Genomic DNA, 26,311 nt, shown 5'->3' with positions numbered 1-26,311 from the left:
TTAAAATACGAAGTTCCGGACCAAGTAGCCAGCAGAGAGGACAGCAGAACTCTCTCTTTCTCTGATCCACACTCCATTTCTCCACTAATGCAGTCCAGATTTGCCTTCTCAGCAACGTGATGTTGCCTCCCAATGAAGCTGTAAGACACCCAAACTCCAAAACGTTCACTACCTGCTATTTACCCAATTAACTTCTGAATAAAAAATATTTTATGTTATCACTGTTCATTTTGTCTCTACAATTAACACAAATTTAACTCCTAGTCACGGGTCTCCTGAAGGCATTGGAAGACCCTCCTAAAGAAAAGTGTCACGGTGGATCCAAGCCTGTTGCCTAAGATGGGAGAATATACCAGAAGGCAAAGCATCAACACGGCCCAGCTCACCAGATAAGGCCTCACTTATTCCTAGTAAAACGGAGCAGAGAAGACCCCAAAGCATTGAAATGTGGAAATGAGGCAACAGGAAGCCAGTCGGCTCCAGAGAGGATGGGAAGGGATGTGAGGGACTCTGGAGGTAAGGGGCAGCCCCGGATGCCTGGGCACTTGGAAGCCAAAAGGGGAGCCAGTGTGTCTCTGGCCCTGGAGGAGGGGCCTGGGTGACACAGGCCTCCTTCCCCACCTCCATCCACAGTAGCTAAGACAAAGGCATCACTCTGGCTTAGCTACTTCTAGAAGAAAGATCGGTAAGGAGATTGAATGTACACCTCACAAAGGACCCAATTTACTAGTCCTAAAAGAAATGTCGAACCTTTTTCATCTTGATAATATCCAGACTCCCAGAGGGACATCCATCATTTCAATGAAAGACAATAACATCTTCTCTGCTCTGGAACTACAAGCCACAGTCTGCAGGAAGCAACTCCACTTAGGAAAGCGACACCAAGAAAACACTCCCTGCAAAGACAAAGGACGCATTAAACTGACCCCTTACAAACGCATCTCAACTGCACCGAACTGTCAAAAGAAAGGCAATGTGTTGGATTTTCTTTCATCACATAAAGGAAGTCCTTAAAGTGGAGCACTGGGATTTTACTAGCCAATGCATCAGGAGCAAGGAACACAAGGTAACCTTGACCTCCTGCAGGATCCCACAGATTTCAAAGTATCTGTGCAGGTGAGTGGGGCCAGCTGTGACCGAGCGGTTCTATAGTTAAACCATCCATGGATTAGGTTGTGGCTAGTCTAAGGTTCATTGTAGGCAACTTCATCGTGGTAATAACAATTGGGAGGTCTAGTGTACCACAAGCCCATGGCCCCAGGAGGTGTGTGTAGGCTCTCACAGGAGCAGCCTTCATCTCGTGTCGGCCCAAAGGCATGGGATTTGGCAGGTATCTCACCCCATTTCTGGTTTGCATTTGTGGCAATTTGTGGTGGCGCAGTGGTTGAGAGTCCGCCTGCCGATGCAGGGGACGCGGGTTCGTGCCCCGGTCCGGGAAGATCCCACATGCCACGGAGCGGCTGGGCCCGTGAGCCATGGCCGCTGAGCCTGGGCGTCCGGAGCCTGTGCTCCGCAACAAGAGAGGCCACAACAGTGAGAGGCCTGCGTACCGCCAAAAAAAAAAAGTTGCTCATTTTCACTCCTTTCCCTTTTTAGATTTTGTTATTTCAGTAGTATTCAAAGCATCTTTAAACCACAAATTTGTGTCTTGAGATTATTATTATTTAATTAACAGGAAAATTCACAGTGCACTTAATATGAAACAGAAGTATACTAAGAATAAGCAGCCTTAATAAAAGGTAGAACTTCCAAAACATTCTGAGAGGAAAAAGGAAAAACAGAAAAAACAGCCAAAATTTAAGAACTGTTGCAAAATCTGAGAAGAGAGTAAAACAACAATAATAGCTGAGAGAGCATTTACTCCAGGCCAAGCGCCATTCTTTATAAGTATTAAATCATTTGAATTTTCAGAGTTCCATGAGTTATGAGTTTTAAAGAGGACAAACCTTAGAAACAGTGAGTGACTTTCTCATGGTGGTCCCTCTAGTAGCTTTAAGAGATGGAATTTGGGGACTCCCCTGGCGGCACAGTGGTTAAGAATCCGCCTGCCAATGAAGGGGACACGGGTTCGAGCTCTGGTCCAGGAAGATCCCACGTGCCACAGAGCAACTAAGCCCGTGTGCCACAACTACTGAGCCTGAGCTCTAGAGCCCGTGAGCCACAACTACGGAGCCCATGTGCCACAACTACTGAAGCCCGAGCACCTAGAGCCCATGCTCCTCAACAAGAGAAGCCACTGCAATGAGAAGCCCACACGCAGCAACGAAGACCCAATGCAGCCAATAATAAATAAATAAATAAATTTATTTAAAAAAGAGAGAGATGGAATTTGAACCCAAGAGCCCATGCCCTTAACTACTATACTCTACTGCTTTTCCCTTGATACAGTCTATTAAATACAAGTCATAAAATTAGATTATATAAATAAGACCAAAGGTATAACTGGTTATAATGACTATTTTTGGGTAGATCTTCTCCCTCAGCTCCGGTCAGTGATAGCCACCCTGTGACTGAGCTACTAACCGAAAATTCCCCCTATCTGCCCCTTCTGGAGGAAGCATCTGTGCTGAGATCTGAGTTCAAGGAGAACTGAACGCTCCTTCCTGAGGGAAGAAGGGAGGGAATGTACAAGGATGGACAAGGACCCAGGCCTACATCTCCAGGAGACCAGGACCTCAGAGGAAAGAGGAAACTGGCCAAACTTTGACCATTAGGGAGAAGGGGGGAAAAAAGAAAGAAAAGAAAACTTTCCTGTATTGGAATATCCAGGTTTTTTTTTTAATGTGAATTAAAAAAAAAAAAAGTGGCTCAAATGACCTACCCCCTCCCAAAGGCAGCAAAAAGATAAATATAAATGTTGACTGTCTTATTTTAACTGCTGTGAAGCAAATTTAAAACTTTATAAATCACAGAATGTCAGAGGTAAAAAAATGGTAAAGGCCATCAGCTGCGTCCCTTCATTTGACACCTGAAGCCTGAGGGGCAGAGAAGGCCTGACCCACGAAGGTGGGCAGCAAGCTCAAACACAGCACACAGAGCTGCTCATACAAACACGGCACCCTCTCCTTTCCCGGCAGAGCCATGTCTGCCCGTGCGTGTGCAGGGGCAGAGCCCCCTGAGTCCGTGTGGCCGGCCCCTCCAGGGTCTGTGCATTGCGGGAGCAATAATCCCATCAGTCCACAAGTCTGACAGGCCATGGCTTTCTGACCAGGGTTCCAGGGGTCCAGGGAAAGCTCCCAGGAAGCGGCACAAGATCAGATGAAGCAAGTGGGAAACCAAAGGGAGCCCCACCCTGATGAGACGGTGTCAGCTCAGACTTGGGGGTCCTCCAGGCATGGGGAGCAGAGGAGCATGATGCCATCCCCCATCAGAGCTCAGGCTGTCTCCCTGCTGCTTGGCTCAGGTGCAGCCTCTCTGTCACTGGTCTAACGATCCTTTTACAAAGGGAGTAGACCCTTCTAGGTGTGGTTGATTGAATTTCCAATCCCATCACTTCCCAGCCTGGACAAGTCACTTCATCCAAGTGAACTTCCATTTCTCATCTCAATCAACAAATGAGACTATTACTAAATGAGCAATTATTTGATGGCAGGTCTTTTTTTTTTTCCTTTTCTTTTTGCGGTACGCGGGCCTCTCACTGTTGTGGCCTCTCCCGTTGCGGAGCACAGGCTCCGGATGCGCAGGCTCAGCGGCCATGGCTCATGGGCCCAGCCGCTCCGCGGTATGTGGGATCTTCCTGGACCGGGGCATGAACCCGTGTCCCCTGCCAGCAGGCGGACTCTCAACCACTGCGCCACCAGGGAAGCCCCTGATGGCAGGTCTTGCTGAAACACTGATTGTACAACACAAAACAGATAGTGTTCCTTTGCAACTATAGTACATCTTACATGTATGTAAAATGTATCTCTATTCAATGTGTAAGTGTGACTATTCAAAGGTGTGGAAACAACCTATGTTGTTGGCAGTGGGTCTGGGTAGGGAAGACAGATTTGAACAATGAATGGAAATCAGAGCTTAGGTTCCATAATCATACCAACAAAAGCCACTGTCTTCCCGGAAGAAGAGAGGGCTGGCTGCTGTGACCTTGGTGCCTCCAGTGCTGTGATTCTGGGTGAGTGTGGGATTCCCGTCTCTAACCCTTGAGCTCCCCCCGCTGCTCCACAGCCTTGCAGACAACACCAAGGGGAGTTCGGGGCTCAGTGAATATCTGTTCTTTCTCTGTTCATTGTCTTCACAGGAAGGTTGGAGCTACTTTTAGCTGTGATGCCTTTTCCTCTATGAGCTGAATGCTAAGAGATGGAGTCCAGCTAGATAAATAAACCAAGTCCCTTGGCAGAGACCCTTGCCGTCTTCCAGGGCCAAGAGAAGCTTCCTATCAATAGACAGCCGCGCTGGGCAGCTGAGGGGCCTCCTCACGTTTCAGGGTTTGGAGGAGGAGAACCATGGGGAACAAAGGATGATCAGCCTGTAACTATCCCAAATCATCATCCCTCACTGTGCTAAAACCACATGAGGCCTGGGGATTCTTTTTTGCAGAGGAAAAGCATTTGTTCAGGGCTGGCTGGATCCTGGAAAACAGTGGAGGGGGAGGCAGAGGACCCATAGTGAAAGTCTAAGAGGTTCTCAGGAGAGGCCACAGGGAGGCCAACGCCTGGCTCTGTTCTTAATATGCACACAGAGCCATGGGGACCAGACAGGCCTGTCTCAGAGAAGGGTGATGGCTCAGCAGAGGAGGCAACACAGAGTTTCTCTCAGCTCCAGCTGTCTGCTGCAGGAGAGGAGCTGTGAAGGGAAGGGTCAAGGTGATACTTTGAAATAGAGTGACGGCCAAATGCCTTTGCCAGATGCGTATGTCATTGTCTGCTAAGCCTACGCAGACAGGTGGCAGAACAGCCTTTTAAGGAGTTGCCACCCGGGTTCTTGCTGTGGTCTGTAAAGTGGACATGCCCTCCATCCAGGGCCAGGCATGATGCTGCTGAGCCAGGGACGTTCTGGGAAGGAAGAAATCTCCAGGCTGTGTGAGGATCAAGAGAAACCAGAATAGCAGTCTCGCTGCCCCCAGATCCCTGAAATATTAGGAAGAAGGAGCAGAAGTAAAAGGGGAGCCTTGGGAGCAGCAGAGAAAGGAAGGATGTGTGGCAGGAGCGATGAGAGTAGCAGACAAGCCTCTTTCACGTGTGTCACTGCGCTCACGTTTCCATCCTGGCTCACTGTGCTTCAGCCGCAGAGCCCGTCTTTCAAATTTTCTGATGAGCCAAACTCCTGCCTCCACCGCACCTTCAAACCAGACCAGCTCCAAGTTCACACACAGTCTGTGCTTCCCACCCCCGTGGTTATTTCACATCCATCCCTCCCACCAGCTGTTTCACGCATGAAGACAGAGACAGTGATGCAGTCTTCACTAGCACAGCGCCTGGGTCATGGGAGCCCCCAGGAGACACTGGCTGAATGGATTAATCTAAACCAGTGGTCCCCAACCCCCGGGTCACAGACTGGTACAGGTCTGTGGCCTGCTAGGAACCGGGCCACACAGCTGGAGGTGAGTGGCGGGCAAGTGAGCAAAGCTTCATCTGCGGCTCCCCATCGCTTGCGTTACTGCCTGAACCATCCCCATTCACCCACGCCCCCCAGCCCCATCCGTAGAAAAATTGCCTTCGACAAAACTGGTCCCTGGTACCAAAAATGTTGGGGACCGCTGATCTAAACAATCATCATCTAGGGCAAGAATAGCATTCGCGGGCTTCCCTGGTGGCGCAGTGGTTGAGAGTCCGCCTGTCGATGCAGGGGACACAGGTTCGTGCCCCGGTCCGGGAGGATCCCACATGCCGCGGAGCGGCTAGGCCCGTGAGCCATGGCCGCTGAGCCTGCGCGTCCGGAGCCTGTGCTCCGCAACGGGAGAGGCCACAACAGTGGGAGACCCGCGTACCGCAAAAAGAAAAAAATAGCATTCCCACTTTAGGACAAATAAACTGAGGCTCTGGTTTTCTTTTTTCCCTAATCCTAAGTGTAAGAACTAGGAGTTGGTCCCAGGGCTTCTAAGTGTCTTTCACATGCTACGTTCTCAAAGTTAAGTCATATCTTAAGTTGGGAAGGACTGCCTTCACCATTTTCTTTAACTTTTAAAATTTTTTTAAAGTTAAGTATAGTTGATGCACAATATTATATGTTATAGGTGTACAATATAGTGATTCACAATTTTTATACTCCAGTTGTAGTTATAAAACATTGGCTATACTCCCTGTGTTGTACAATATATCCTTATAACTTGTTTTATACATAACAGTTTGTACCTCTTAATCCCCTGTCCCTATATTGCCCTTCCCCACTTTCCTTTCCCCACTGGTAACCTCTAGTTTGTTCTCTTTATCTGAGTCTGTTTCCTTTTTGTCATATTTACTAGTTTGTTTTATCTTTTAGATTCCACATACAAGTGGTATCATACAGTAGTTGTCTTTCTCAGGCTGCCTTGTTTCACGTAGCACAATACCATCCAGTCCATCCATGTTGTTGCAAATGGCAAAATTTAATATTTTTATGGCTGAGTAGTATTCCATCGTGTGTGTGTGTGTGTGTGTGTGTGTGTGTGTGTGTGTGTGTGTGTGTATCACATCTTCTTTATCCATTCATCTGTTGATGGACACTTAAATTGCTTCCACATCTTGGCAGTTGTAAAGGAAGGGTTGTTGGTCAATTCACTGAAAATCAATTTGCCAGAAGCCAATTTATAATATACATCAGATGAATATCTTAAACATGGTGAAGCAGGCTGTTGCAGCTGCTTTGCTGATAGAAGCAGAGGCAGAGGCAGAAGCCTTGGCCAAGGCAGTGCCAATTACAGGGTCAGGACATAGATCCACAAAGGGGACATGATGGTAAACTGCATTTAAGGGAAAGCCCACCCACTCATATATAAAATGATGTGTGCAAATGCAGAGGGACTAAACCTTGCAGCAAAATCCACAATAAATCAGGGAGCAGGTCCTTCTGGAATTTGGAATTTGGTCACTTGATTCTCAATGAACGAGCCATTGGCAAAATGTATTTCAGTGAACTGTTCTGCTTCTCACAAAAAGGCCCTAAGAGAGATCTATACACTTGGCTACCAGAGCATTCACTTTGGTCACCTACCCAGGTGTAGGAAATTTAAAGAAAACTGAACTTACTCAACTCTCCACAGTTCCCTCTTTCCTCACCTCACAGCTCAGCTCCTTTGAACAGGAGGCTGATGTCATTTCCATAGTATGTTCCAATCCTTTTTCCTGTCCCTTTCCATCTTCACTAAAATGTCCTTTCTTCGGGTTTCTTTCTCTCTCATTCTCTTGCTCTCATCCTCACTCTCCTGCTCATTCTTGCTCTTTCTTACTATAAACAATGATATAAATTACCACTTAGCTTGAGTCGCATAGTGTATTCTTGGTCTTGATGGAGACAGCATGCTCCATAATGGATCGCCTTTGTGGAAAAGTGCAATCCCTGTAATTAGGAGCACTTTGATGGAGAACTCAAGCTCTATAACTCAGGAGATCATAAGCACTTCTGCTCTGGTGAAGTTCAGTTTAATGCAAAAGAAACATGTGTTTCCTGTCCCTTATTCTAAATCGATTGAGCCATTTGTCTAATTTAAACAATCTATAAATTACGTACATCCTCCAAAGATAGGGATGAGGTTGATGTACTTGATATATGCTTTTTCATATGGCTTGAATCCATCACTGTCTTCCACAAGACCCCTTATCTTTATCCTGAGTGGACAGAGGCCCCATAACTCTCTGATCTACTCCATTTTCTCTAACACCCCTTAGGATTCTTGTTCAGACAATTTGGCCAAAGAATTATGGTCGACTTTCAGAAGGCATGGATTGAAGGCTAACCTAGTGCTGCATCCCTCACTCTCCTATGTTTTATTAGCACAACCATCAAATTCTCTCCAATTTCTATTCCCACTCTGTCCATTATTATAAGAGACTTGATGAGGGAAATGTCAAGGAAGGTAGATTGGGTATGAGCGCTTGTGGCAAGCAAGTATGCATCATTTTTGGCTAATTTAGCACACTGAATTTGTGGGGTGGGGGGAACTCTTGTTCCAGACATTCAGTTTCTGTGGTATCTGAGTGTTCAAGAAAAGTTAAAACCTCTCTTTGGACTTTAGCATCTCCAGCTGCAGTTCCCCTTAACTTCTCAAATCTTGTTAGGGAAATTGTAGTCTAACTATCAATTAGACTCCCTTTCATTATAAATCAATAAGCATTTATTTCATTTTAGTTTTTGTTTTCAAAAGCTGATATTTGTTCTCATGCCCATCCATTACATAACATATTAAAAGGATATACAAACTGAAAGGGAAATAAAAGCTCAGTGAATGCAAGCCCCTTATTTTATAAATAGGCTGAAAACAGGCAAGGGGTGACAACTGAGATATAAATAGAACTAAAATTATTGAATATTTGTTCTTTTCTAGGTGTTAGAAAATATAACAAAATCACAAATAAGACAAGCCTCTAATCACTGCTACAACATGGCATTGCACAGAAGTTTCAGCTAATGCAGTAAGGCAAGAAAAATAAAAACGTAATTTTGGAAACGAGAGAAGAAAATTATATTTGCAGATTGAAAGGATTATATACCAAGAATAACAAGAGAAACAACTAAATATTAAAACCATAATAGAATTCAGTGCAGTGGGTGATTAATAACAAGAATATCACACAGAAATCAAGACCTCTTTAATTAAAAAAATAGAAAAAATTATTTTTAAAAATTGCACAAGCCCATAAGATTCCTAAATATTACTAGTAAGAAATGCATATGGCACATATAAATAAAACAACCATACATTACTGAAGGCTATAAAAGACTGGATCAATGAAAGACAAATCATCTTTGTTTCTAGGTGAGAATGTTGCACACTGTAAAATCAACACTTCCATCAAATCAATTAGTAGATGCAAAACACTCAAATCAAGATTCCCACAGGATGTTTTATGAAACTCAACAAGCTAAAATTCTTCTGGCATAGAAAACACATACGTGTAAACATAAAACTTTAAGAATAGTTACGAAAAAAGGCTTGCCGTCCCAGGTTTCCAAATGTATTTTGAAACAATATTGATGGAAGAACTGTTAATTAATCAATGGAGCATAAAAACACTAGAAATGGATACATAGATAGTGTATGATAAAAATAGTATATCAAAACAGTGGGGAAAAGGATGCATTATGATAAATAAACAAACAAAACAAAATTCTATACAACCAACAACCAATTTGAAGAAAAAAATAAAGTGAATTCCCTCTTTGACACTATATGCAAATGTCAATTCTAGCTTCAATAAAGAGATAAACAAAACTGTCATTGGGATAAAAGTGTATATATAGGAGATTATTTTTTATAGATTTTGATGGAAAAATCTTAACAAGGTACATACTCGAGGCATCATAAAGAAAAATCATAAAAGATTTTGTTACATAAAATTTAAAATTTCTGTATGGCAAAAGATATCATAAACAAAGGGCAAGTGACAGAGTTACAGTCAGGGAAAAGTATTTGCAACACTATTAACAATGTCTGATAATGACTTCCAGAATATATATGGAATTCCTATTAAAAAAAGATAAACATAAATATACGAAAGATTCAGTACTTGAGTAAATTTTAATACAAATAATGATGTGGCGGGAGAAGCCAAGAAAAGAATTAGATTACCATTGAGACAAAGAAACATCCACGGATTTGAGGAAAATTGATGTCTTTAGTATTGTTTTCCCATTCAAGGATATGATCAATCTCTCCATTTATTCAGGTCTTACTTTCCTTTTCAGAGTTTTATCATTTCCAGGTCACTCTCCTGATCCTGAGTCTTCTATTGCCCTAATAATAATACATTCTGTTTTATATCACATTAAATAAGGAATAAATAAGAACTCTAGTAAAGGTTCAAGCAACATTCTCTGAAAATGGTGGAAGGACATAAAAATCATGTACAAGGGATTATTGAAATTGGTCTTTAAAGAGCAAGACAGTTTTTCACACATGACATATAAGCAAATGTGGAGATAAAGGAGTTGATGATTGATGAGTGAAGGAACCAGCTTGGGTCCTGTTACAGAAGATGCAGAGACCTGCACAGCAGAGGATGGGCCAGAGCTAAGAGTGCTTTCAGCATACACCACCTCTCTCCTTCTTTTCAGTTCCTTCCACCCTAAGACCAGAGCCCTTGGGTTTCTCCTTTTTTCACTTGCTCCTCCTACCCCCAGGTTGACAACTCAGAACCCTGGGTCTCTTGACTGGAATAAAAAGCCTTGAACCAGGCTTCCCTGGTGGTGCAGTGGTTGAGAGTCCACCTGCCGATGCAGGGGATACGAGTTCGTGCCCCGGTCCGGGAAGATCCCACATGCCATGGAGCGGCTGGACCCGTGAGCCATGGCCGCTGAGCCTGCGCGTCCAGAGCCTGTGCTCCACAACGGGAGAGGCCACAGCAGTGAGAGGCCCACGTACCGCAAAAAAATAAAAACCCTTGAACCAAAATGCCCTGTGCAGGAAAGCACATTTCTGCCTTGTCTATCTTCAGGTCTCATTGGCTTTACCTAGATGGGTGTGTGGGCTCTACCTTTGATGTTTACTCTCCTGGACTTGGACATCTCTTGTCATTGCACATTGGTAACTAAATTCTGTTTCTTCCACTTCGCTCTGATATTGCTTTGGACTCCACCAGTTAATTCTCCAGCCTTCCCATTGTTTTCCTGGCTGTCCCACCGAGTGTTGCTTTAAATATCTTGTTCAGGTCTTTCCAGCTGTGAGGACAGATGCTGCCTCTACAGGTGCATATTAACACTGTTGTCCTCCAGAAAGAGAGATGGTTGGACCTTCAAGTCCAGGTACATCAATTCTATTTAAACCTATCATTAGCTCGATGAAGCTAAATTCCCTCAGAGTCCAGCATTAAATGTGACCTATGGATGAAGTGCTTCTTCTCCTTTACCTCAGAGAAAAGTGCTCTTAACAAACTGAGAACCTGAAGACAGCTAAATATCAGCCCAGCAGTCCATGTCTGCGGACAGATAACAGAGCAACTCCAATGGCATAACCAGTAGCTAAGCCACCTTTAAATAAAGAGGCTTGGGCTTCCCTGGTGGCACAGTGGTTGAGAATCTGCCTGCCAATGCAGGGGACACGGGTTCGAGCCCTGGTCCGGGAAGATCCCACATGCCGCGGAGCTACTAGCCCCATGAGCCACAATTACTGAGCCTGCGCGTCTGGAGCCTGTGCTCCGCAACAGGAGAGGCCACGACAGTGAGAGGCCCGCGCACCGCGGTGAAGAGTGGACCCCGCTCGCCGCAACTACAGAAAGCCTTCGCACAGAAACGAAGACCCAACACAGCCATAAATAAATAAATTTTTTTTTTAAAAAAAGAGGCTTATCTTGAACTTACCACACCCCTCTGATTCCCAGGAGATAGGTTGTGACCAGCATATGAAAATGAAAGTTGCAGTTCCAGGAATTGGGGCAGTCCAGGGATCCCTCAGTGGAAGGTGGGACGTTTCAGAGAAATGAGTAGGCACCCCACTGAGCTTCTCTTTTAATTTCTCATGTATCTGTCTGGAAAACAGAGTTTGGAAAGTTAAAAGCAGCTTTCTTCAACTCTCTAGCAGGTAGGGGTCTGGGTCATTTAGTTTCTGCCAATCAGATGAGTTTTCACAACAATTTAATTTGGAATAGAATTAAGTAAATTCTGTAAATGGACAAAATATACCAATTAAAAGACTGAGACTGGCAGAGTACATTAAAAAAAAACCATGAGTCAAATATATGTGGTCTACGAGAAATTCACTTCAAATAATATAACAATACAGACAGATTGAAAGTAAAAGAATGGAAAATATTTATCATGCAAATATTAGTTAAAGAAAGCAGGAGTAACTATATTAATAGCAGATAAAATAGATTTTTCAGAGCAAAACTAATTACCAGAGACAGAAAGAGACATTATTTGATGATAAAAAAGTTGATCTACTAAGAAGACACAGTAACGCTAAGCATGCCAAATAACGGAGTTGCAAAATATGTAAACTAAAATGTGACAGAACTGAAAGGAGAAATAGACAAATCAGTAATTATAACTGGAAACTTCAAAACTCATCTCAAAAATGATAAAATAAGACAGAAAATGGGCAAGGACACCATGAACTAATAGGAACTAACTGACATTTATAGAACACTTGACTCAACAGCAGAATATGCATTCTTTTCAAGTACCCACAATGAAAACAAACATATAACATCAAAATTTGTGTGATACAACTGAAAACAGTGCTGAGAGGGAAACATAGCACTAAATGCATACATTAGAAAAGAGAAAAACTCTCAGTAGCTTAAGCACCCTCCCCCCCTTAAGAACCTGGAAAAAGAAGAGCAAAATAAATCCAAAGCAAGTTTCTGGAAATAATAAAGATAAGAGTAGAAATCAGTGACATTGAAAACAGAAAATCAATGGGGAAATCAAAGAAACAAAGAGCTTTGGAAAGATCGATAAAATTGACAAACCTCTAGCTAAATGGACAAATTAGAGAAGACACAAATTTCCAATATCAGGAATGTAACAGGGGATATTACTTACTATAGACCCTTCAGAAATTGAGAGGGTGATAAAAGAATACTATGAACAACTCAACACACATAAATTTGGAAACTTAGATTAAATGGACCAATTCCTTGAAAAGGACAAATTATCACAGCTTAGCCAATATAAATAAATAGTTTGACTAGCCCATAACTATTAAGGAAATTAATTCGTAATTTAAAAATCCTCCAAAAGAAATCGCCAGGCCCACATGGTATCACTGGAGAATTCTGCCAAATGTTTAACTCCATATGGAGTTGAATTAATCCATTAAGGGCTGAAACCTGGAACAATGAAGACTAATGTTCACATAGAAACTTGCTCACAATGCAACTAGAGATTATCATACTAAGTGAAGTAAGTCAGAAAGGGAAAGACAAATACCATATGATATCACTTACATGTAGAATCTAAAATATCACACAAATGAACCTATCTGTGAAACAGAAACAGAATCACAGACATAGAGAACAGACTGGTGGTTGCTAAGGGTTGGGGGAGGGATGGAGTGGGCGGTTGGGGTCAGCAGATGTAAGCTTTTATGTATAGAATGGATAAACAACAAGGTCCCACTATATAACACAGAAAACTATATTCAGTATCCTATGATAAACTGTAGTGGAAAAGAATATAAAAAAAGAATATATATATTTATGTATAACTGAATCATTATATTCATAAATCAGTATATTTATGTATAACTGAATCATTTTGCTGTACAGCAGTAATTAACATGACATTGTAAATCAACTCTACTTCAACTTAAGAAAAAACTTGCTCACAAATATTTACAGCACGTTTGTTCATAACAGTTAAAAACTGAAACAACCCAGATGTCCTTCAGCAGGTAAATGGTTAAATAAATTAGGTCTATCCATACCATGGAATACTACTCAGTAATAAAAGAAACTATTGATGCACGCAGAAACCCGGAAGGATCTCCAGAGAATTAGGGGGAGTGAAAAATGCCAAAACCAAAAGATAACATACCTTATGATTCCATATATATAACAGTCTTATAATGAAAAACTTATAGATATAAAGAACAGAATAGTGGTTTCCAGGGGTAAAAGAGGGGTGGGGGCAGGAGGAATTGGGCATGATTATTAAAGAGCAACACGAGGCATCCTTGTGGTGATGGAAATGCTGTGTCTTGAGCGCAACATTGTCAGTACCCTGGGTGTGATATTGTACTATAGATTTATGGTATGGATGTACACAATTTGTTTATCCACTGGAGAAAACTGAGTAATGTGCATATTGTATATTATTCCTTACAATTTCATGTGAACCTACAATTATCTCAGAATAAAAAGTTTAATTTAAAAACAGGAAAAAAAATAATAATAATAAAAAAAGGAAAAATAGGGCTTCCCTGGTGGCGCAGTGGTTGAGAGTCTGCCTGCTGATGCAGGGGACACGGGTTCGTGCCCTGGTCCGGGAAGATCCCACATGCCGCGGAGCGGCTGGGCCCGTGAGCCATGGCCGCTGAGCCTGCGCGTCCGGAGCCTGTGCTCTGCAACGAGAGAGGCCACAACAGTGAGAGGCCCGCGTACCGCAAAAAAATAAATAAATAAATAAATAAATAATTTAAAAAGGAAAAATATTACCTGTAGGCAAATGGAAACAGACAAAATGAATAAATGAAAGTTCTGTTAATTCTTTTCATTATAAGTTGTCTTGCACGAACTCCCCAGAGTCTGTCCCGAATAGAGACTTTTAACTCTAACCAAATAATCTGCTCCCTGTCCTGAAGATGGAATCAAGGTGGAGTTATCACCATCCAACTCAATAAACTGCACATTTCATCCAGTTCATCTCTTCCTTTGCCAAGGTTCCATCAGTTTGCTTTCTCATAAATTCCACACCAGCTTAAGGCCTGAAGCCAGGAGGCTTTAGACATACTTATTTCACTATTATCACTAAAATAATCTAATTCAACTGACAAAACTTAATTGGAAACAAGATTGATTGTTTGGAAATATTTGTTGAAAACCTCTACCGTTATATTATTGCCAAAATGAAAATGGATCTAGAGACTGTCACACAGAGTGAAGTCAGAAAGAGAAAAACAAATACCGTATATTATCGCATATATGTGGAACCTAGAAAAATGATACAGGTGAACCGGTTTGCAGGGCAGAAATAGAGACACAGATGTAGAGAACAAACGTACGGACACCAAGGGGGGAAGTGGCAGGGGGTGGTGGTGGTGGGATGAATTGGGAGATTGGGATTGACATCTATACACTAATATGTATTAAATGGATAACTAATAAGAACCTGCTGTATAAAAAAATAAATACAATTAAATTTTTTTAAAAAATGAAAATGGTAAGGAACAGTCTCTCAACGGCTTAGTTTCCAAACCTAAACTCAATAAGAACCCCTTTTGCTTTCACTTACCTCTCATACCTTGATTCAGGTTTTAGGCAAACTGTATGTGTGCCCCGTGCACTCATATAGGAAAATAAGTCCCCTCCCCCACCCCCTGCTAATGACAAGGTTTATATTGTGAGCCAGGAGTGACCTTCAGAAACAACTGTGGGCTAATTATGTTTAGAAAGAGGAATAAAACATTAACTAGGTTGAGGGTCACTGTTGCTCTTGGCAGACATTCCACACCATTCTATTCAATGAATCGGTGGATGCCATTACCTCTATTTAGGGTCCATTTTGTAGTCCATGTAACCTGTCAGTCTCAGAGAGAAGCAAAATCAGAAATCCTACTAGGGCTAGCCAGCTGATGAAACCAATGCTTAAAACCCCAGACTGATACCATACCGTCTGTGCTTTGTAGATCTGAAGCCTTCAACCCCAACCAAGTACATTTCCAGATACTTGAGTTACCTTTAAAGTTCTTTCCCCAGGAACCATCTTTAATCCATCCAGTGGCCCCCTAATGGCTTACTTCCATCCAGACTAGGACAGCTCTCCATTTGGAAATGAAGCCCTCAAACTTTATAATTTCCATAACTGAAAATTAGACCAGGCTGAGCCCACTGTGTCCTGGGTCAGTGAGAACTAGACATAGCAGGTACTAGAAAGCCAACACTGCCAGGTGATAGAATGCTGTCCTAAGTCTTAGCATCACGTGCTTTGCCCACGTGCAACCCAGCCATTGCTTTGCTCCCAATCACTACCGAATATGTCCAGTCTCTGTGACTGGGTTTCTGCTTTGTATCTAATTTTGTAGTCGAGTTCCCATTTGGCTGTGGCCCAAATTTTTCTAGCTGTCTAGGCCTCATTTTTTTCAAGGGCTGAAACCTGATTCCTTTACCTCCCAGCTACTGACAACTCAAGATGTTATCACTCACCTGACTTTGAGTTTTGCCAGTTCTCAAAGATTCAAGCTCATGTTTCCAGAATGCCATGAAACAGAAAGTCTTGATTTTTCTGCACTCACATAGCCAGATCCATCCCAAAAAGGAGAGAGTAATCCTGATTCAGACTCATCTTGGACAACTCTGCACAACTGAGATAGTCAATTCAATCCAATTCAGTGACAATGTGTTGAGTTCTCACATGTATCTGGCACTTTTCCAGTTGTTGGAATTATAAAGGTTAATATGACACAGCTCCTGCCCTCCTGAAGCTTGTTGCTGATTGGGTAAACACACAGGTAAACCCAGATCTTTAATCTCACATGGTAAATAATTTGATACGTTATGAATTTGTGGATCATTGAGAGTAGGGCGTGGATCCTCCCAGAGGAAGAGGGGAGAAGGTGTGGACAGAGGAGAAGAGACATAGCAGGGGCAAAAAAGGGAGAGAGAGATTCCCCAACACGAAAAAGTGCACATCAGGCAGAATTATGTAAGCAGCAGGCCTGCACTAACCCACTTGGGGCACCCCAGGAAGGAGGAGGCCCTCACAGCCTGTGTGGCAGCCTCAGGGAGACTGGGTTCTCAGCCTCAGCAAAGAGCCCCCCACCCAGGCCTGGCATGGAAGCCCAGTACCGTCTGCCTGAAGGGAGGCAGATAAGAGCCCAAGTGGACTTGGACAAGGAATGAATCAAAGTGCACGTGATGAAAAAGAGTCCTCCCAGATGCTCTATTGGAAGTAAGGCCTCCACAAGCCTTCATAGAATTTTGGGGTGGGTGGAATAAACCCCAGAGGTCAGATGATGGATTTTTCTGCCAGCCCTAGCAGAAGTGGGGTTCATAGCTGATTATAATTGATTTTATAAAAATAAAGCACTATGACCATTGAGTGTGTGTGAAAGATAAACTCTCTACAGTGATGAGCACAGAGTCCAGAAGAAATACAGAGACGGGCACATGACATAGATGTGGAGTCCAGTGACATCTTCATGGAGAAGTCAAAGGGTAAACTGAGTCTTGAGAGTGGGTTCGAGGTTATCGGGTAGAGAGGGAACACAAAGGAGATCCAAGTAAGATGAACCATGTGGAGGTGGCAACTGGAGTAGAAGCTCAGCAGAGGGACGCCGGCAGGTTTGCCTCTGGGCCCAGGCCTACAGCCCTCTTAGGCTTGGCCTGCTGCTGTTCTCTGGTTTCTGTTTGCAAATAGCCCCTGATATCTTGCACATGTTTGTGGGGCCCACTCTGGCCCTCTGTCTCCTCTTCAGGAACTACCCCAGAACCACAGCCAAAAGAGCATCTCTTTTACTTTGTCATTAATACCGCATTCATAATCTTTCCTCACAGCTGGGATGACAGAACATGCAAACTGAAGGTGGCTTAGCAGTAACTTAGTCCGAAGTTGCCCTTGTGGCAGAAGGGGAGACTGAAGGCCAGAGAAAGGAAATGACCTACCACTTGTCGCACATCTGGATAGGGGCGGAGCTGGAATCTGCATCCAGGTCCCTTAATGGCTAATCCTGGTCTACCAGTTAGCAGCTACTTTGCATGACTTGTTCACCTTGTTCTGTGTGGAGGGGTCCCCAGGTGCCCCTCGGCGTTGTGTGGCATGCTCGCCGCACTACACCACTGAAAGGGCTATGGGCTTGCTGTGGTGGCTTCTTTCGGGGATCCGTACCTGCCGTGTTGGGAGTTCACGATGGTGTGGAGAAACGGCTGGGAATGGCACCAGAACTCTCCCACCTCAGGGGATGAGTGGATACAGTGGATGCCCAGTATCAGGGGAAGAGAACCATGTCTTCTTCAGCAGCAGAAATCAGCTGGGCAGAGAGAGGAATCAGAGGTGACCCTGCTGCTTCCCTTCTTGTTCTGACACCACTTCTCACACCCACTTTGCCCATCCTCCGCCCTCCAATTCTCTGCTGCTGCCACCTAGGGGCCACGAGATGGGAAAAGCATGTGAAGAATATAAGCCGAGGACAGAAAATGAGGCTCTTGTCGCTGAAGAAGCAGCGCAGGCTGAGTGAGGCCCTTTATATCCCCTTATGGACAAGGCCAGTGGCCATCAAGCCCTGGACACCAGGCCCCATCCCCAGGTGGCATCCATCACAATGGTACAATGGTTGACTGAAAACCCATCTTTAGAAACGCACTTTTCCTTGAAAGGGAACTTGAGAGGCTCAGATGCTTGGAGAGTAATGAAAACCTTCTTGATGGAGAAGCTGATTAAAAGGAGAAGAGAGACACATGAGCCACGTGGAGGTGTCTCTGGGTAACTCTGGCATGCACTGAACTAGTTTCATGCCAGAGTTACCCAAACAGAGACACCAGGCTATGCTGCCATCTCTAGATTTCCTGTTCCATCTAGTGTGTAGATTCACCTGGAAGGGGGAGTAAAAGTTAGGAAGCAGGACTGGCAGAGCAGAGCTATGGGGGGAAGCCTGATCCTCACGGTGCTATCACACCCTGTGTCATATCCATGGCCTCTTCAGGGTTGAAAGGGACTTGGAAAGTGAGTGGTATTGAAGCCTGTCCACAAATCCACAAGTTCCTTGAAACTCCTCTTGCCAAAAAGTGGAGTCTATTCTCCCTCCCCCTGAATATGGGCCAGTCTTAGTGCCTAACTCCTAACAAATTGAATGCACTGGAAGTAACTTGAAAGGCTAAATCAGAAAAGGTGATATATATCTTCCACCTCACTCCCTCTCCCTCTCTCTCTCCCTCCCCCTCTCCCTCTCTCTGTCTCTGACTCTCTCCCTCTCCCTCTCCCCCTGTCTCTAAGGATGCTGGCCACCCTCTTGTTAGGAAGCCAAGCAGCCACGTGGAAAAGCCACAGGTGGGTGTGAGAAAGTGAGCCATCTGACAGTTGGCAGGTGTGGGCTGTGCAGTCGCCCCCGCTGGTGCCCAGTGGAGCAGATAGGAGCTGAACACCCCGAGTCAGGGCCAAACTGCAGATTCATGAGCAAATGAAATGTTGTTGATGGAAGCTACTAAGTTTGGGGGTGCTTTACCACACATCAATAGAGAACCAGACCAGAAAGCTTCTTGTTCCAACGTCTCATTGCTATATTTGGAAACTGAAGCCCTGGGGGGCAATGCTTGGTCAAGGTTACTCTGAGATGAGATAGAGCTTCTGCTCAGACTTTGGCTTTCCGCCTCCCCGGCCAATGCCGTGTCCTCTGCTCCACATGAGGATCTGTGGTCTGTGTTTGCTGCCTGAGCGGTCCCAGGAGAAGTGAGAGATGGCAGCAGGGCAGCATCTCCAACCCACCAGGTGGCCACACCTGGGCAGCCACACCTGGGCAGCCTGTGCCTTCTTGTACAGATGGGAGACTGTGGGCTGGGCCCAGCTCCCTGTTACCCAGGCTCCTGGGAATGGGACCTCCTTGCACGACAGCTGGTCCTCTTTGCATAAAGCGCCCTGGGTGCCCACCAGAGGCTGGGGAGACAGAGACAGCACCTTTTACCAGGTGTCGGCACACTGGGAGGCAAGCTCACAGAGGCGGCGAGGGCGAAGCTGTCCTGCTTCCGTGTATCCACGTATGGTCACTAGGCACACATTCAGCCCCATTACTCCAACTCTGCCCCCTGTGTCAGCACCTTCCCCAGCCTCCCATGGCTCCTCCACAATTGCTCATCACACATGAAGATGGGCTACGAGGGCCTCAGCCGCCCAAACTTTGCCCTGGAGCTCGTACAGAGCGAAGGCGGTGGGGGCAGAAGGGCCTACAGTCAGACGACTCCTCTTCTGCAGCACAAAGGGTTCTTGGGGACTCCCGTCAGGGGGTGGACTGGGGTGAGGCGGCATCATGCTTCCGCAGTCCCTCCCTCAGCTGGGGTTCCCAATTCATGGGGCTGGACAGGCTCACTGGCTCCCCATGGCTCCAGTAAGACCCTGAGGCCAGAGACACTGGAGGTCGGTGTGGTCTGTGGGCATTAGGCACTCTTCACAGAGAGCAGAGGCTGCCCAGACAGCAGGGAGTGAGGGTACTGGCTGCTCCTCCAGGGGGCTGGCATTCTGGGTAATAATTAAGTCAAGGTGGGACCTTCCCAAGGAGCTGTCTCCCCACAAGAAAGTGTACAGTCACCAAGCGGTGAGGGGCGGCCTCATGGGGGTAGGGGCGGGGAGTCCAAGAGCTGGATTTGGCCAGTGCAGGCTCCTTGCTCTAGGCGTCTCCAAGAGCCTATCCCCGGGCCCAGTGGAAGGAGCTGGGGGCAAGCCCAGGCTTCCCTAGGTGTGCACTGCGGCCTGGGGCTCTGGACTCCCCAGTGAGGCCCCCCAACCCTCTGCTACATGCTCACTGGCTCCAGGAATTTGCTGCTGCTTAGAGCAGGGGATAAAGAGCAAACCCTCTTTCCAGCATTTTGAGAGTTGCCATGGTTTAGTGCGTCTGGGTGGCCAGCTGGTTGGGCTTACAGGGCTGCCAGGGCATGGGGCATCCTCCCTCATCCAGTTCACATGCCCGGTCCTTCATGAAATCATTTTTCTTTTATTCTTCTTTGACACATCACATGAGCTTAAACTTATGTCATCATAATGAAAGGCAGGGAGTTCCAGGCAGAGAGACCTGTACTGACTGTTTCCTGCACGGTCCCTGTCATTCACCCAGCATTTTTTCCTAGGTCTCCTGGACTCCCACAGCCCACAGGATGGTAGAGATCTGAGACCCTGCTGGCAGGTGAAGAAATCCAGGCCAAAAAAGAAGGGATTAAGTCCCACACCAAACTGAATGTCTTATCCATTCAAACCGATGACTCCAAAATTGTATTTTACCGGGATTGGTATAGCCCACCTGGAGAGAATAAAGGTGGTTTTCCCTATGTCTGTCTGCCTCTCCCTCTCTCCGTCTCGATCTCCAATTCCAAAAGCTATAACCACAAGCACAGCACACCTCTTCAAGGTCTACCTTCCCTCTGATGTGGATCCTACAAAAAAGCCAGGATCACAGGCAAGGAGCTTTAGTGAAGGAGGAGAAGGTGGGTCCTGGTGGTCCCACATGTTCACCTGCTGGGGGAACAGCTTTCCTGCCTCACTCACAGCATTCTCCCAGAAAAGACAGGAGAGGGAACAGGGCCACTTGCAGCCACCTGCCCTGAATGGGAAGGGGAGACCGGAAACCCTGCAGTCAGGGCCTGGGGGTACAGAACAGAGGAACAAGCTGCCCAGCTCTCCATCCATGGAGTCAAGCTTCACCCGGGTTGGGGGGGGGGGTCTGCGGGAAGGAAGGAGGAGGGAGAGAGAGAGAGGGAGACAGAACCCCCAGGGCTGCAGCTGCTACCACAATGGAGCCATTGAAGCTAATAGGAAGTTTCCCCGCCCCTATGGAAGATTGTAGGGGCCGGGGAGAAGAGCACAGAGGGAGGGGGCCGCCAGGAGAGCCCCACATGAGAGGGTCTGACGTCCAAGCAGCTGGAAGGAAGGAACTGCACTCTGGGGGAAGGGGCCTCCTGACCTTTAAGTCTGCCCCCAGTGCCACAAAGTGGGGCAGGCTGGACTGCAAAGCGTCCCCTGGGCTCGGGCTCAGGCCTTCATCTCATATCTGCCCTGCCCCCGGAGGCGTCAAATGCCCATTGTTCACAGATTCCCCACCCTGCTGCCTTTCACATCCTTGGCTGAAACATGTGCTGCAGGCACATGACGGTGGGAGAGGGACTGAATGGAGACCTCCACTCCCTGTCCCCTTCCTCTACTCTCCCTCACCTCTGCAGACCCTTTTTTCTTTCTTTATTTTTTTTAATGTTTTTTGAAACTTTTAAAAAATATTTATTTATTTGGTTGTGTCGGGTCTTAGTTGCTTCAGGCAGGCTTCTTAGTTGTGGCATGTGAACTCTTAGTTGTGGCACGCATGTGGGATCTAGTTCCCGGACCAGGGATCGAACCCAGGCCCCCTGCATTGGGACTGCGGAGTCTTAACCACTGCACCACCAGGGAAGTACCCCCTTCATCTTTAAAGCCCCAGTTCTTCAATGCCCATGGGGGCTGGAGACAGGGTTCCTCTCCTCTCCTCCCTGGAGCAAGCCCGCAGCCCCTAGGAGGGACCTGGTGCACTTCTGGGCGTTGCTGTGAGGCCAGCCTGTGGTTCCCATGCGTTCACACTAGGCTCCGCATCTAATTTGCTGCATGACTCAGGCAAGTCCTCCCGCCCTCGGACCCTGCAGGTCTATCTTCTGTACACTGAGCAGGTCGGAACGGATGATCCCAGGGTGAGCATTCACTTCTTTTAGTCAATTACTAGCAGCTGGTTGAACAGAACCCTGGCAGGGGCAGGTTTGTGTTTTTAACCTCCTAAACATCCCTCACATCTGTCCACTCCTTCCATCTCCACCTTCACCCCCTTATTCCCAGCTGCCCTCCTCCCTGCCTGGACCACCACAATATTCTCCAGGCCTCCTGTCCTGACCTCCTCCAATTCATTGACTTAAAAAAATTAAATGAAAAAAAAAAAAAGCAAACCTGATTGTATCACTCACCCCCGCCCTCCCCGCCCCTGCTAAAATCCCTTTTTAAATTTCCCATTATTTTTAAGCTAAAGACCCAAATAATTCCCAGCGCTCAGGCAGCCTTGCACGATCTAGTACCGCCTCTCAGTCTCCTAATTACCTTCTTCACTTTCCTGCTTCCCTTCCGACAATAAGGTTCCCAAGGTCAGCGGCCATGCCTGGTTTTGTTCTCTAAACTATTTCTGGCTTGTGACTTCATTTCAGCTTGAACCAGTAGTATTAAATGAGTGAGTGAGTGAGTGAATGAATGAGTACATGCTCAGAGGAGGCAATTGTCTTTACCTCTGGAGGTAAAGAGACAGCTCCCCCTGCACCAGGCATGCCCTGTTAGTCTGATGCCTAAAGTTCCATCAAAAGCTGGACTAGATCCCTCCCAGGGCCCTTCCAACTCTACAGAGTCTGTGTTTCAAAAGGTATGATGTATGTTTATAAGACATACACGACCCACCCATGCTGGCAAAGGCTTCCTTTTATTAAGCAGCCGCAATGTGAAAAGCATCTTATGTTTGCGGGGGAGCCCTGGATGAGTGTGTGCTCCAGCTGAGATGTGTGGGGTTCAGCAATGGCCCTGTTCAGTCAGTCATTGCCATGATCTGCAGGAGCAGGAGCCTCCTGAGAAACACTGCAGCTGTCTGTCTGTCAACCTTGAGATAACTGCTTTACAAGGGGACACAGGGCCCCCAGGGAAAGAGAGTCAAAGAAGTTGCTCAAGCCAAGAGCGCAGTCAGCAGCACAGGTGTCCTGGAGGGCTCATCAATGCTCCCATATCTACAGGGTGGGGGTCTGCAAGAGGCCTCCTTCCTTGAGCCCACACCCGCCGTAGGCATCACCAGGCAGCCACAGACCTTTCCTGGCCTCATGGGAGAGCAGTCCTGTGGCCAAACATCCAGGGCCACTGTCAGATTGGCCAAGGCCATGGGGACTCTGCTGGCACCAGCTCTGGGCTAGGGAGACGGGCTGAGGCTGAAGATTCTAAGGCACAATCAGGAGAACCCACTCCTGAAGGGAGAGAGAACAGTGGAGTCGGAAGAGGTGAGGACACGTTTCCAGAGCACTGCATCTGTGGAAAGAGGTATCTTTTTTTTTTTTTTTTTTGTGGTACGCGGGCCTCTCACTGTTGTGGTCTCTCCCGTTGCAGAGCACAGGCTCCAGATGTGCAAGCTCAGCGGCCATGGCTCACGGGCCCAGCCACTCCGCGGTATGTGGGATCCTCCCGGACCGGGACACGAATCCGTGTCCCCTGCATCGGCAGGCGGACTCCCAACCACTGCGCCACAAGGGAAGCCCAGGAGGTATCTTTATATATAGGAATCCATCTCCTCCTCTTCCTGACCCACAGAGCAGACAGCATGATTCTCCCCGCCTTGATGATAGGAGGCCCAGAGGGACAGACAGTCTCTGAAGCCAAGCCGTCTCTTTCTGCTGCTTCCTGGTCCTTAGTAAACATCCGCCCAAAGAATAACCTCATGAGCCAGCAGAGCTGGTCCCTTCTGGAAGCTGTGTGGTCTCGGGCAACCATTTCTCCCCTCTGAGATCCATTTCCCTCCTCTGTGAGATGGGCAGGGCTTCCCTTCCCCGGGGTTGCTGCAGAGATTAAGTGAGCCTCACACGAGGCTTGCACACAGCATGTTACCAAGACACTTCCGTTCTCCTCCGCTCCCTTCCCTTCTGGGCACCGTTTATCCCTTTACAAACAGAGCCCTTAGACTAGATGTTCTGCTGGACCCTTTGAATTCTGCTGTTCACGTGTCTGTAAGAAAGACCCTGGGTCTGGCCAGGACTGCTTGTGGAAAGGGAGCCTGACGTGGGTCTTTGTAGACACCGAGGAGTCTTTATTCTGGAAGAATCTTGATTCTGACTAAGCCCATTGGTGCATGGAGGGTGGACGGCGGGACGGGGAGGGGGAGGGGGATAAAAAGAAAGGTCTTAAGGAATGCTGGGGAAGGAAGAGAAGCCAAATATCTGGATTGTGTGACCCCAGGCTGCAGTGCTAGAATGATTCTCAAAACATTCTCCTTTATGAGGAAGTTGGAATGTGAGTCACACTCCGCGCGCTACCCCAAGGGTTGCTTTGCCGAGAAAGACTGCAAATTGTTCAGCTAATTAGCCAGCATTCTGACCTAAGCTTCAGCCCAGAGCAGGCCTCCAGCACAGGGCACCCCCAGGACGGATCCCCGGGGGCTACTGCCCCCTGTCGTCAGGAGAGTGAGCTACGTGGGAAGGGGGGTGCCCAGGGTAAGGAAGGGAGGTCCCCAGTGTTTCAGCTGCTGCCAGGAGATCATGGATAAAAGAGCAAGTGGCCCAGCATTGTGCAGTTTACAAAGAACCTTCCGTCCACAATGGTTGGATTCTTAAAACAATCCTGTGAGTCCAAAAGATCAAGGTTGTACTATAATTGCTTTGGCATAAAGACACTGAGGCTGAAACAGTGCATGCAATTTGCAAGTCTGCAGAGTAGGGGTGGGATGGAGGCAACGCAGACTGGCAGCTCCTGGGCGGTGCCGTCCCCACTCCACCACACTGCCTTCTGGGGACGTTACTATCTGTGCATTAGAGGTTATGGGTAGATTGTGGGGATTCTTCATGAGGCTTTTACAAAGCTATCATCCGTCTAAGGTGGCTTACAAACACATCCCTGGAAACAATGGGGAGAGCCAGAGGAGTTGTGGGGTAGAGATAATTGCACTGAACGTGCACCATTGTCTGCAGGGAGACGGCTGCAGCCCACTTTCCAAAGGGGTTGGCCAGCCGTGACAAACACGACTGTGCACTAGAGCCTTTAGGAGAATCAGTCACTGTGCTCAGGTCGTCCCCCCCAGTACATTTCAGATTATCTACATACGTTATTGGAACACAAGAAAATAAAATATTCAGTATTCAGTTTTTTGAACTCCAAAGCTAAGTCTCAAAACTGACATATTAGACAGTAGTGGAAAAGGCAAAACTGTTGATTTACAAGAGCCAAGTCATGGTAAGACAAATTGGGCCTCTAGAGGGGACTCCTCACTCTCTGGGAAGCAGGGATAACTTTCCTCCCATGCAACAGATTAGAGAGAAAAAAAGAAGTGGGCCTAGATCTGGGGAGAATAGATGAGCAGCTGCACTTGGACTAGAAGGAAGGAGGTTGAGGCCTGAGGGACCAAAAAGAGAAAAGGTCACAAAGTGTCAATATTGAAAGAACCTTCCATCCAGCACCAGGGAGCCACTGACTGGATGCTAACCTTCTGAGTGGTCCGCACATCCCCTGCGTTGAAAAGCTAAGTGAGCTGTTGCTTTCACTGCTGACAAGTGAGGTCCACCCAGAGGCAGGGGTCCCCATGCTGCATGCAGAAATGATTCCCACCAGCCCATAGGGGTTTTACAGCACCTCACCCAGACTGTTTCATCTACTGAGCATCTTTTCCAACTTTCACAAGTCCCCTGGGACGAACGCTGCCGTCCCTGACACCCAGAGGAACAGACGTGGGATACAATGGAAAGCCCCCAGCCTCTGAACTTGGTGGGACTGGACAGCGGTGGCCTTCGTCCCTGCCACTTTACGATAACATTTTATCCACTCCGCGGCAGAGTGGAAGTAGAGATGGTTGGGTCCCAGTTTGATCATCTGTAAAATGAAATTCAGGGATCAGACCACGTCATGTTCAGCTTGCGTTGTCCAGTACCTGCTACATGCACACTCCAAGGAGAACTGCCTGCCCACTGCCCTTCTAGGGGCCGGGGGCCTCATTCAGACCACAGGAACTCAAATCCCAGTCCCAGTACTGGCTAGACTTTAGGCAACAGGAGGCACGGAGGTCTGACTAGCAAGAACTTACCAACCTGAGCTCTCTGAGCTCTCCCGTCCCTGTGGCTGGGATGGAGAGGCGGGGATG

At 46.6% G+C, this 26,311-nt stretch overlaps 1 pseudogene across 1 annotated transcript in view; it reads right to left on the bottom strand.

Annotated features, from left to right (window-relative positions):
• The window catches only part of LOC309834280 (nuclear distribution protein nudE-like 1), a 106,622-nt pseudogene extending 86,873 nt beyond the window's left edge, over nucleotides 1-19,749 (bottom strand). Inside the window, exons 1-2 of the transcript in view lie at nucleotides 19,597-19,749; nucleotides 19,300-19,377 (exon numbers count right to left, since the gene is read on the bottom strand). The product of the transcript in view is annotated as a nuclear distribution protein nudE-like 1 (transcript). The remainder of the gene's footprint in view (nucleotides 1-19,299; nucleotides 19,378-19,596) is intronic.
• Between the last annotated feature and the right edge of the window lie 6,562 nt (nucleotides 19,750-26,311).

This window comes from Grampus griseus (assembly GCF_964374135.1).
Source record: "Grampus griseus genome assembly, chromosome: 16".
Classification (NCBI taxonomy): Eukaryota; Metazoa; Chordata; class Mammalia; order Artiodactyla; family Delphinidae; genus Grampus; species Grampus griseus.
The sequence above is the reverse complement of the archived record's forward strand: the minus strand, read 5'-3'. Positions and strand labels throughout refer to the sequence as shown.